The following is a 10,861-nucleotide window of genomic DNA, read 5'->3' as shown; positions in this document are numbered from 1 at the left end:
TAGCATCATGGTTACTTTTGTAACATCGCGGTTCACTTGATTTATATTTTGACCACCACCACTGATCACGGTTTACAATTTTTTTCAACGTCTTGGTTTACTTTTGTTTAAATGCCACAGTTCATTTTTCGGCGTTTTGGAAATAATAATCACTGCGGAAATGTGTCCTTTTTTAGAACATCATAATACGTGTACGGGAAGCCGTGTACGTGACCAAACTGCGCGTCAACTCTTGATACAGCGCGCGCGCTATATACGCGTAGAATTAACGTTCGTAAAATACGCGGCCATCTCCGTGAGACCGGGGGCGAATTGGTCAATATGCAAAGTCTAATGTGTGACTGGTGTATGAATATCCGCTATACCGCAACCTCGTGCCTCGTGGGTACGATCTTGCTGCGCCATGTTGTTTCCCATCATGCCTTGCGCGATCGTGAGTGAAGGATAGAACGTACGCAGGAACGCGTGCTCGTTCCTTACACTAACCCACTGATCTCTATATAAAGACTGGTAAATTATTTCCCTGACTTATTTTACTCACGTTCTACACATCTATATGTCTATCTAGGTTTGTCTTTAACTGAAGCTTACTTTTTAGCCTGTCGGTCTGTGTTTATTCCTCCATGGTGCCGGTGTTTGACGTGAATATCCGGCCGGCAATGGTCTGCCGTGTATACCGTACCGCGCATCTCACATCACTCGTACTCGCACTATGCAAATACACGCGGAACATAGCGGCGGCCATCTTTGTGAGACCGGGGGCGAATTGGTCAATGTGCGAATTCTACTGTGAGACTGGTATATAGCTATTAGCTAATCCAGTCTTTATATAGAGATCAGTGCACTACTAACCCCTGGCTGTGATGATGACGTAAATCACGCTGAATGGCTATTCACAGTAAATCACAGCGTACTGCGCGCGCATTTCGAAGACTGCACGCTGGGCGCGCCCATAATGCGCTCGCGTGCAGCTTTGCACGTAACGTCACGTACGAAAAAAAAAATTATGATTCAAAAGTCGCGGTTGGACGAAGTCTTCATTGCAATACGACTAACGTCCAGGGCAAGAATTCTCTACATGAAACCATCCAACATTTTTACCAGAGTTTTGTTATGTTTTACCTCGTTATAGAAGCTTATTTCACGCCTACATACTCTATGTATCCTTATCTATTAGGCCGCTGGGTTCAAGAATTCCATATGCGATGCTGACTGACGTTAATCAGGAAAATAAACTCCAAAGCAACGTTGAACTTGTACCTTTGTGTAGACTCGTTTCATCAATTTCTCAGCGAGTCGTATGCGCTGTAGCGCCCTCCGTGCTCTGCGTCCGTGCAGCGTGAACGCGCAGTGCGCACGCGCGATTTGCTTAGTAACTGCGCCCTCAGACGCATGCGCACTAACTTTTTTAGTCCGCTGCGTGAATAATTGACAAGAAAAGTTTCAACCAGACTGAGTCGCATTGATCTCCTTACGGTATGGACGACGTAATCGATGTTGTTCTGAAGACATGGCGTATCTTACTCTTTGAAATTAGAACAGATGCGAGCGATCGAGTCTGTGGTGAAGAAATCCAAAAACGTTTTTGGATTGCTACCGACAGGTTTTGGCAAAAACGATTGTTATGGATGGCTCTCACCAATAATGGACAAAGTGAGTCTTCGATAATGTTGTGATAGTAGGCCAGACTTTAAGTTTTCTTTAATGGATGAGATGAGCTGGAACTACATAAATTTTGTACATACATCGAAATAAGTTTAACATTTTATTCAGTGGCGTAGCCAGGAATTTTTCAGTGGGGGGGGGGGGGGGGGGGGGGGGGAGGGGCTGGAACATTTTCATGGGGAGGCGTCATGTAGATCAATGATATTTTTTTTTAGAAACTCAAAATCTCAGTGGGGGCGACTGGGGGGGCGACGAGGTTTCATGGGGGGGGGGGGGGGGGGCTGTCGCCCCTACCCCCCCCCCCCCCCCCCCCTTGGCTACGCCACTGCTTCATAACGCATCTTACTGGTATTAATTTTCTTGTTGTGAGACATATTTATTGATTTTGTTATCTGTTATTTACCAGATTTCTTTTTTATTGATGACTGTATTCTCCAAAGGAGTATTGAATTGAATTGAATTGAATTGAATTGAATTGGTGGGAGCTGAGGTCTATTTATTGGACTTCAGTTCAAAGACATTTGGTGGTTCTGTCCTATTTAGCCTCGAATTTTAACTGCTTGGCTGTGGAATACTAAGCACATGCGTCATCAGGGGTTGTTGATTCAGCAATATATGGACACAATAATGAATAGAAAATTAGCTATACACCAGCCAGGAAAATAACAGAAGAGTCAGGGTGTAAGGAAACTTTAAAAAAAAAAAAAAAAAAACTAAAAAAAAAAACACACAACAATCGCGCGACAATTTGTGGACAATGTTTTTCCCGGTCTAGTTCGGGAAGAGTTCAGGCGAATTTTTATTTTTCGGGAGCTAGTGTCTGTAGGCTACTGCATTGATTTTGTTCTGTCCAAGTAAAGTTTGAGGGGAAAATCGCGAACGTCAAATAGGCCCAGTAACTATCCAATCCATTAGCCGTGGAAATTTTATTCCAGATCTTTAATTCGGGTAAGCCGCATGTTTCGTCCAATTCGTAACGAGTGCTCACACATCAATTCCTCAGATCAAACCAGGGGTAAAGCACATCACATTGGTGATATCCCCCCTTCGTTCACTAATGATGGACCAAGTGAGCAGGTGGTCTGCCGTGGGAGTCAAATGTGCGGCCATTTTGCAGGCTAAAGAAATGGACAATGCTACTAGATGGTAAGTTTGGTGTCGTAATTTGAATTATTACTTTAAAGGGATTATGTAACTTGGCTGGATCAATACTGTGACGGCCTGCAGTCGTCCCTGTTTATGATGTCATTATTTATAAATAGTCTTGGCATCAAGCGCCATGGAGAGTTCCTACTGCGCATGTATTTTTGTGCGAGTCACGCCCATTTTCCACAGGTGAGAATGAGTGCGCCCTCTCGTTACCACGCTCCAGTGACCACGCTCCACGAAACTTTCAGCCAATTAGGGATAAGGGAAGGGCAGAACAATCCAATCACAATTAAGACGGCGGGGTTTAGGACAATTTATTGAAAGCATCCTTAATTGTAAGTGAGATATAAAGTATGTGTTGAGTTAAATAAAGGAGGAGAACTAATTAAGAGCTGAAACCATACAGACGTGTGCCTCTCTCTTGCTGTGTGTCGTAGGTTATTCAAATACATGCAGTGTAAGTGATAGTTTCTAGTCGCACTATCAAGCAGGGAGATTGGAATCGGCACTGTCGCCACGCTACCTAATAACAGACCGGTGCCGATTCCAACTTGATAAGACTACAAATACCCGCTAATGAGAAACCGCTCGGATAACAGCAAAGGTCCATTACAATACGTTCAGCATTTCGGTATGATTGACTTTATAGCATATCCTGGCCAATTTGAACACGCGGCCGATTTCAATTCATTTTAAAGCACATCAGTACAGAACATCAAAAATTGTTGTTTAGTTTCGTTATTTGAGTAGTCTATCGATGGATCAAATAAGATCATTCAAATAGTCGTTCGATCGTTCAAATTCGTCGAAATCCTCATGCATTACATAGAGGTTGATCGAAAGTGTAGAATAATCCATTGGCAAACATTTTTTTCGTATGGATTACCTGTATTCAAATTCGTGGACGTACGTGCCCATATAAATAAAAACATATTTGTTTACGAAAAGACACACAAACGGAAAAAGACACGGCAAAAATCTAACACGGGGACAAAACAAGATTATTCATAATTTTCCCCGTCAAATTGGCCAGCCGGGAAAACCCATCGCTCGGAACATTTTAATAACTGTGCCCTGGGGTGTGTAGAACATTGTCGGTTTTTAAAGTGTGACTAATGTACAAACGGCGGATAATTTTGAACTCGTCTATCAAACTGCCTTTGAGCCAGGGACTGCAACCTGTATTTGATATTTTAATAACAACCATAAGTGTTCACGTTTCTGTTAGTGTTTTTATCGTTGTTAGGAATCAATCAGCAAAGGAGAATATCAGTTGGTATTTGCATCTCCAGAAGCAGTACTGCGACAGCCATGCATGGTGGTTGGCAATCAAGAGATGGCGTGATCGAATCACTGCTTTAGTCATAGACGAAGCCCACTGCATGACCAAATGGTAAAATCGGGGGTGTCAGGTCTTCTATTGAAGCATCAATGATGATACTGTCGATTGCACTGTGAAATTTACGTGGTTTTATTTCATCCTTTTGCGTTCCTGCAACTTCCCATTTTTTTGTTAATTGACACAAGTTTACCTTTTTATTTCGCACAAATTTTTACTGCACTGCAACACTCAACTTGAAACTTCTCAAGTGCCCATGCATCATGCCGATACACCACTTTCAGAGTCCTCACCATAGGGCCCAATCACAACTTCAGCTTGATTGATGGCGATCTTGTTTCCCCTTTTTGTCTATCGAAATGAGCTTTCCTCATCTTAAATTTGAAACTGTCCTTATTTCTTTCCGCAGGGGTTCATTTCGTGAGGAGTACCTCAATATTTATCGGCTTCGGTCAATTCTCTCCAGCCAGCCTGTCGTCTGCCTTACGGCAACGGCAACACAGACGATAATGGAGGAGATCATCCATTATGTTGCAGCTTGAGGTGTCTACATTTGACATCATAGCAGTGCTTCCGGACAGGCAAGATTGCAATGAGAGTTTCCTGGATGCATAAAAAAGAGTTTAACTCATTTTTATTTCTAGTCCTTGACGAAAGAAAAAAAAACTTTAACCGGCAGGCATTTAAAGCACAAAGCGTATCATTATTACAACATTGCCTTAAATTAACTTTTATTTCATTCATTAATGTGCTTTCAGACCCAATATAAAGTTGGAGATGTTCAACGTGGATAATGCCAATGTTGAATAACATTTGGCCTGGTATTGTGCTCTGCTAAAGAGGGGAAAGGACGCACCAAAGGCGATAATTTACGCAAGGTAAATTATTTTCTATCACATTTTTTTTATTGCATTATGCGGGTGTCTTTCAAAAACAATGTCAACTACTCTTTGTTTTGTTTCTTTGCAGACAAGTGAACGAAGTCTCCCGCATTTATGCGTGGCTGATGACGAGTCTGGGGGAGATGGCTTGGGTGGACCCTGTACACAGTGTCCATAATAGAATAATTGACATGTACCATGGTAGCACTGACGACGAAGGCCAAAGGTGTGTTACATCATCATTTTGCCAAAAGACATCTCCACTCCGATGCGTTGTGGCTACCATGGCTTTTGGTTTGGGCATCCAAGCAGATGATGTGGAGTTTGTGATCCATTGGGGACCGGCAAAAGATGTTCTCAGTTATTGACAAGAAGTTGGCAGGTGCGCGAGAGATGGGAGGCAAGGGTTTGGAAAGCTGTACATATTCCCGCGGTCCATTAACAAGCGGTATACTGACAGTACCATGATACAGCTATGCAGCACAGTCAAAGGAGGCAACTGCATGAGACAAGCGGTGCTCGAGCATCTGAAGATAACCGGCATGAATGAGCGTGTCAAGGTGATCGGCTCCCACTGTTGCACTGTTTGCACGGAAGAGTAGAGGTGAGTAGGAATTTATGATTCTATGACCTGAAACAAAAATGAATATGTTAAAAGGATTCTTATGTTTCATAATAAATCTGAATGCTATACTTTTAAGTCTTTACGGTCTTTTGAGAGGTGGGGTTCTTTTTGTAAGTCAAAAAAGTTATCCGTGAAAGTATGATGAATTTCTCTTCTCAAGGCAAACCATTTTGCAGAACATTATCACGAGCACAGTTGATTTCTTTGTCTTGTAAACGTACCAATTTCCACCTGTCCATCTCCTGGGACGTCATGAGGAGCCTTTGCCCGAGACAATCGGGTGCTTTGATGCTGGTATTGTATGTGAAGTCTTCGAATCCACGATGCTGCCGACCAGGGTGGTAATCAAAGAGTGCATCTTTCTTAAATTCACTCACAAAATCCAGCACATCTTTGTTGGCGGTTTTCTTGGAGGAATTCTTGCTGGAAAGAAGATCACCCAGTCCGCCCTCTGTTAATAGTCGGTCGATCTGTTTTCCAAAGGCTCCGCTCATTCGCGAACAACGCTTTACCTGTTGTTGTGTGTATTTCCTCCGGGATCTCAGCAGCATATCTTGTAATAAAAAAAATAACAAATATTAGGTTGAACTTGACGAAAGAAATTACTTGAGCGGGGTTCGAACCTGTGACCTCTGGAAGCAAGGGATTGTCATACGTCCAGCCAGACCAGCGTCATTTGAAATGAGCTCGATGGATTTCATTTTAACTGAAATAAAATATTGAACATTCATGAAACTGCTGCAAACTGCTCCAACAAAATGAAAACGTTACGTAGGGAGGAAAGGGAGTCCACCTGGGCTACCTATACGTATATATGGATTATGTCAGCCGCGTTTTTCGGTAAAAAAGACCCTGTATCTATGGTTGTAAAGGCACGAAAGGGGTACGTACATTTAATACAAATCTTGCTAATTAACACAACGTCCAAACGTTGTGTTTGAAAGGATTGATTCTTCAAAATCACAACTTTTAACATTTTAAAGATGGCGCCGGCACGTAAAACGGATAAACTGCAGCCCTAATTATAATGTACCGTATTTCAGCACATTTAAACTACACAATTCCAGGGGTTGAGATCACGCAAGGCATGATGGGAAACAACATGGCGCTGCGAGATCGTACCCACGGGGCACGAGGTTGATACACACCGTCCGCTATCCTCCGCCTCGACTTTCTGTACGGCTGTTTGCGGAAGTGTGTGTGGGGTGTACGTACATGCACACAAAGCACATGCAAGGGTCGTTGAGGCTAACAGTATAGTAACCGTTTCATTTGTGACAACCACCGAGGAATCTCCCTGCTGGTTATTGCTGGTAAGATCCTCGCCAGAATCATGCTTAATCGCTTCACAACACACATTGCCAACACTTTTCTACCCGACAGCCAGTGTGGTTTCAGAAAAGGAAGAGGTACAGGCGACATGATCTTTGCAGCCCGGCAGCTACAAGAGAAATGCAGAGAGCAAAATACCGACCTCTACTGTGTCTTCGTCGACTTGACAAAGGCATTCGACACCGTCTGTAGAAAAGGACTCTGGAAACTCCTGTCCAAAATTGGCTGCCCTGAAAAGTATATTGAGATGGTTAAGCAGTTTCATGATGGTATGATGGCGCGAGTAACGGACGATGGGGAGTCTTCAAAACCCTTCCCGGTATCAAATGGAGTTAAACAAGGCTGTGTCCTTGCACCAACGCTCTTCAGTGTCGTGTTTGCTAGCATGCTCCTTGATGCTTTCCGTGACATCAACATAGGCGTGAAGATGAGATTCAGGACTGATGGTTAAACTCTTCAATCTGAGAAGACTTCAAGCAAAAACAAAGGTATTCGATGAATTAGTTCGTGAACTCCTATATGCCGATGACTGTGCTCTTGTCGCCCACACCCAGGAAGACTTACAACTCATCATGGACTGCTTCGCAACAGCTTGCTCACGCTTTGGACTTTCAATCAATCTGAAAAAGACAGAAGTGATGTTTCAACCTGCTCCAAGTAAGCCATATGTTCCACCCGTTATCACCATTGGAGATCACATCCTTCATTCTGTTGACAAGTTTACATACTTGGGCAGCACCCTGTCAAGAGAGGTCCACATAGACCAGGAAATCACAAATCGGATATCCAAAGCCAGCTCAGCTTTCGGAAGATTTCGTGAGCGTCTGTGGAATAGGAGAGGCATAAGCTTGAAAACAAAGCTGCGTGCGTATCAAGCTGCAGTCCTGACTTCCCTGCTGTATGCCTGTGAAACTTGGACAACCTACAGCCGCCACATCAGAAAGCTGAACCACTTCCACCTTTCCTGCATGCGTAAGATCTTGCGCATCAGATGGCAAGACAAGGTCCCAGACACTGAAGTCCTCCAGCGAGCGGAATTGCCCAGTGTAGGTGCTTTGATCATGAGAGCTCAACTTCGCTGGTCAGGTCATGTAGTACGGATGACTGATGATCGACTCCCCAAAAAGATCTTCTACGGTGAACTAACAACAGGCAAAAGATCGGCTGGTGGTCAATTCAAGAGATACAAGGATTGCCTTAAAGCAACCATGAAGCAATGCAACCTCAATGTGAGTAGCTGGGAAGAACATGCCCATGATCGAACGGCATGGAGAAGATTATCACACGAAGGTGCATCAAGCTTCGAAGCCCATCGCATCAGGGAGGCTGAGCTGAAACGACAGCAACGAAAATCTCGTCAGCTAGATGCTTCCCTACGTGTCCACCCCCACCCCCAACCTAGTGTGTCCAGTGTAGAACCGTAGCTTCCTGGCTAGAATTGGACTTATTAGCCATCTGCGAACACACAACACCAACTAGTATGGAGATGTTGGCTGTCATCTTCGAATTTCGAAGGACGAACTATATATATAGTAATGGTGTTGCGGCGCGCGCTGTGTGCGGTAGCGGGAACAAGCTCGTACACAGAAAACACAAAGTGAGTAATTTGACTCAATATCGCAATAATTGAGTCATTTTGTCGGTGTATTGAGACACTTTGAGCCAAAGTGTGTCACTATACGGACAAAATGATTCACTTCTTAGGATAATGAGTCTAATTACTCACTTTGTGTTTTCTATGTATGGGAACAAGCTGATAGCCTTGGTCAAGGCTAACCGTCCGCGCGCATGTTTTTTGAAAAGGGTAAAGAACACAATTTCACATTCTAGTTGTGTACACTTTCGAACGGAGGATTAAAAAATGAAGTTGGGTTTTCTTCGGTTTCTTTGTCATTTTTGAAAGAATAAAAGAAACAGAGATCTAAATTGATCAAAATCGATGAGTATAGTCAAGGTGTGCGCAGCATTTGATTGCTGGAGTGGGGAAGTAAGGAGCGTTGAAGTAAGAATAGGACAATTATTTGCAAGTAGGCCTAAGTTGTTTTTTTAACGAGGCCCATACAACATGGCATGGAGGAATATGAACATGGGAATGACAAAGCAAATTATAATATCGTTAATGTTGTCGCTCTGAGTTTGAGGGGATGGAGGCCTGTGTGGTTGCTAGCGAGATATTCTGTTCAAATTCCATGCGATCTAGGCCTGTCGTGCTGGTCGGCATCATTTTTCTTTTAAAGACATATAGGCTAGGCCTAAACGTGCATGACTGACCCAGCAATGGCAATGAACAAAAGTTGACTTGTTTAAAATAGTTTATTCGAATAACTTTTATAACTTTTATATACAAAATCTGATTGAATTATGTGTCTGCCTTGGCTTAACGCCTACCGAAATGTTTCTATTTTTTTTCTTTATAAAGAGAAACCGAGGAGATGGTTTATGCTAACTTACTGCACAACCGGCCGATTGACCTTCATATCAAACAAAGATCTTCAGCAAAGCCATAGCAAAAACCACCAGCTGCAGAACGATATCCAAGCGGACGAAAATGGAGAACTTCACGGAGGGATGGAATCGACTGTATCATCCACTGAATGGAACATGCGATGTGATAGGCATCTGAGAGTTTGACTTAATGTGGAACTGTTAATATTGATTGATTTTGTTTTTGGAAAGAAGCTGTGGAGTTTAACGCAAGTATTTTTATGAGCTCCCAAGATGACTGTCACATTATTGACAGTTTGTATGGTGAGGAAAGCAATGAGTACTTATACGGTTTGAAATTATATTGTGTACGCCGTTATATAAGATTACTAGCTATAGCCATTAATACACCGTCATATTCGCTCACAAAAACAATTCCCATTACACTTACAAGTAATTATATTTATTTTCAGAAGTAAAGCTAAACATTTAATTATAAACAAGATCGTGCGTAGCTTGAATTATTCTTTGACAAAATTAGTATAGTACTATAGGTTTTCTCGGTCAATTTCGGCAAATGAGCAGCCAATTTAATTTTCGTGCGTTCGAATTGAAGCTATTTTGCCTCCAGTTGTTACTGCGTTTCAAATTCAGAATTCGGCCATTCAATTTCGTTTTGAGGCATTCAAATTCCTTTAGCACTGTGTTCAATTTAGCATATCGTCATTCTTTTTCGTGACACACAATAAGGGAATAACAGTGTGAGGAGCCGGTCTTCACTGCGTGATAATGACCGGGTGTGGGGGTGACCGCTGTTAATGGACCGAGACGAAGTCGAGGTCCATTAACAGCGGTCACCCCCGCACCCGGTCATTATCACGCAGTGAAGACCGGATCCTCACACTGTTATTCCCATTAATAAATACCTTTATAACGAAATAAACAGTTAAAATGCTCCAATTTTGTGACTTTTTTCCGGCGATATTTCCAGACTTTTTTGTGTTCATGTTCATGGGCCATATTTTAGCTTAACAGCTATAACGACGTAAACTCAACAGAAACTGCTGACGTAGCGAAACAAATTACAACAATGTTTTCATATCTTTACCTGATGGAGGAAGCTGAAATCTCGCTTACACATTCCTTGTGTCCGGAATTACAAAGATGCTTGGTTTAGGAAAGGTAAATATGTCGGTGGGTGAAGTGTTTCAAAGAAAATAAATCGTAGATCTACGCTTTCGTCGTAAACATCCTCAGTATATACTCAGCTGCACTGCTGTACGATGTCGTTTCAAAACTTCCTTACGCGCGCGCACGCACGCATCCCTAGCAACTGTGTTGCGTACGCGCGCCTCAGTCTCACGCGATGGGGGTTGTGCAGTGCTCAATTGTTAAAAGCTACCGCAGGACTGTTACTATATTTTGACCAATCATTGGCTTGCATGG

General features: G+C 42.8%; 1 pseudogene; it reads left to right on the top strand.

Moving 5' to 3' along the window:
• Positions 1 to 1,116: 1,116 nt before the first annotated feature.
• On the top strand, positions 1,117 to 9,448 carry LOC119726829 (annotated as a pseudogene).
• The last annotated feature ends 1,413 nt before the right edge of the window (positions 9,449 to 10,861 follow it).

Source organism: Patiria miniata, unplaced genomic scaffold (assembly GCF_015706575.1).
Source record: "Patiria miniata isolate m_02_andy unplaced genomic scaffold, ASM1570657v1 HiC_scaffold_2, whole genome shotgun sequence".
Taxonomy (NCBI): Eukaryota; Metazoa; Echinodermata; class Asteroidea; order Valvatida; family Asterinidae; genus Patiria; species Patiria miniata.
The sequence above is the reverse complement of the archived record's forward strand: the minus strand, read 5'-3'. Positions and strand labels throughout refer to the sequence as shown.